This window comes from Chrysochloris asiatica, unplaced genomic scaffold (assembly GCF_000296735.1).
Source record: "Chrysochloris asiatica unplaced genomic scaffold, ChrAsi1.0 scaffold00007, whole genome shotgun sequence".
Lineage (NCBI taxonomy): Eukaryota > Metazoa > Chordata > Mammalia > Afrosoricida > Chrysochloridae > Chrysochloris > Chrysochloris asiatica.
In genome coordinates this window covers 39,280,414-39,282,566 of record NW_006408525.1, presented here as the reverse complement: position 1 = coordinate 39,282,566, position 2,153 = coordinate 39,280,414, and positions in this window count along the sequence as shown.

Genomic DNA, 2,153 nt, shown 5'->3' with positions numbered 1-2,153 from the left:
AAAAAAAAAAAAAAAGTTTCATGGAAAATTGAATTAAAAGATCATTTACCACGAGCTTTTTGAAGACCGTTCACACATATATTTATATATACATTGTACTGGTTTTGCTCCTTAGAGAGCTCACCTAAAAAGGTGTTCCCCAGACGGCTTCACTGCTGGCATGCATCCTCTATTAACTGAATCCATAGGTCCCTGCCTCATGGTGGCCCTGTGCACAATGGCATGAAATGTGCCACTCCCATGACTGGTTGCAGATCTGACCATTGTGATCCATAAGATTGTCACTGGCTGGTATTTGCAAGCAGATCATCATTAAGTCTTTCTTCTGAGTCCTTGTCAGTCTGGGAGCTCCACTAAAATGTTCAGCATCCTAGCCACACACAAGCCCCCGCCGGCAGCAGGGCAGTGGATCTGCATGGAATACATTGCCAACAGTTAAATCCCCGTTCAACCTGAGAACCTGTGTCCTGGAAGTCCTCCTCATTGATCCCTGTTTGAGAGCAGGGCAGCAGCGTGTGCTAGACTTTGACCTCCCTTCTGTTTCTGGGCACCAACAAGCAGTGAAATGACCAGCAGGTAGACTGCAGGTCAGAAGGACTGAGAAGCAAAGAGAAGAGGCAACGTTAAGATGAGATGAGCAGCTTCAGAGTCACCCAGAGCTGGAAGTCCTCCGGCTTCCTGATGAGATCACTCCATCACCTGACCCTGGCTCCCCATGGGCCCCCTGCCGCCAAGCATCCTTGAAAACAGCTGAAATAGCAAGACCATCTCAGGCTTTTCTGGCAGAGGGCTCTGTTGGTTTTCCCAAGATAAAAGCTTCTGATGAGCCAAGGCCAAAAGAGACAAAGAGAAGGGAAACAGGGTGCCTCTGGTTGCAGAGTACTGTGTTTTACCCGTGAAATCAGAGCACGCTTTTGTGTGCTTGCTACGACGGGGCCAGAAGTCACACTGCTTCTTCCAGGCTAGACCCTAGCAGCCAGCTGCCCCAGTGTAGTCTGAAATGATGACTGAGCTCAGACATTCAGTCTCATCTGCCAAAGGCATATTGAGTGGCAGGTATTAGTCTAGGTCCTGGGCACACAGCAGTGAATGAAACAGACAAAGCCTGGCCTTTCTTTGGGGCAGGGGGTAAGAAGGAAAATAGAAGTGGTATGGAGGAAAATCAAAGCAGGAAGGAGACCCAGAGTGTGAGGGTGGGTGCATGCAGTGATAAAGAGGGGAGTGGGGCAGGGAGGACCTCTTGAAAAGGTTATATTTGTGTAACAATCACAGGAGGTAAGGGAACTAGCTGTGCCGTTATCTGGGAAACAAACATACATCAGGCAGAGTAACCAGCAGGTGCAAAGCTTGGCCAGGTGTGAGGAGCAATAAGGAAGTGGATGAGGAAGTGTAAGCATGAGAGGCGTCCCAAAGGAAATGAAAGGGGGCTGCGTTTATTTTCTGGTGCTGTTATAACAGAAATACCATAAGCTTTAATAAATTAATTTCTTTTCTCACAGTTGTTGTTAGGTGTCATCAAGTTGGTACCAACTCATAGCGACCCTATGCACAACAGAACGAAATACTACCCAGTTCTGCACCAACCTCATGGTCGTTACTACATCCGAGCCCATCGTTGCTGCCACTGTACCAATCCATCTAGCTGGGGGTCTTCCTCTTTTACTCCAACCCTCCATTTTACCAAGCATGATATTCTTCCCCAGGAACTGATCCCTTCTAATACTATGTTCGAAGTATGAGAGACAGAGTCTGGTCATCCTGGCTTCCAGAGAGCATTCTGGCTGTAGTTCTTCCAACACACATTTGTTTGTTCTTTTGGCAGTCTATGGTATTTTTAATATGCTCTTCCAGCACCATAGCTCAAATGCATCAGTTCTTCTACGGTCGTTCTCACAGTTAGTGCATTTAACTAACTGTGCACTAGTTCGGGATGCCAGCTGTAAGAGAAGCCTTTCTCTCTGTGTTGGCTCTGAGTTTCTGCTGCCGGGTGATCATCAGGTGGTTTGCTATCTCTCTGCCCAGCTCAGCTTCCTACTTGGCTTGCTTAATCTCTTGTACATTTCAAAAGAAATTGACTCAAAATACACCCAGTGCTAATCTTACCTCATTTGATGCATTAAACACTAAAAACCAGAAGAGTTGTGAATATCATA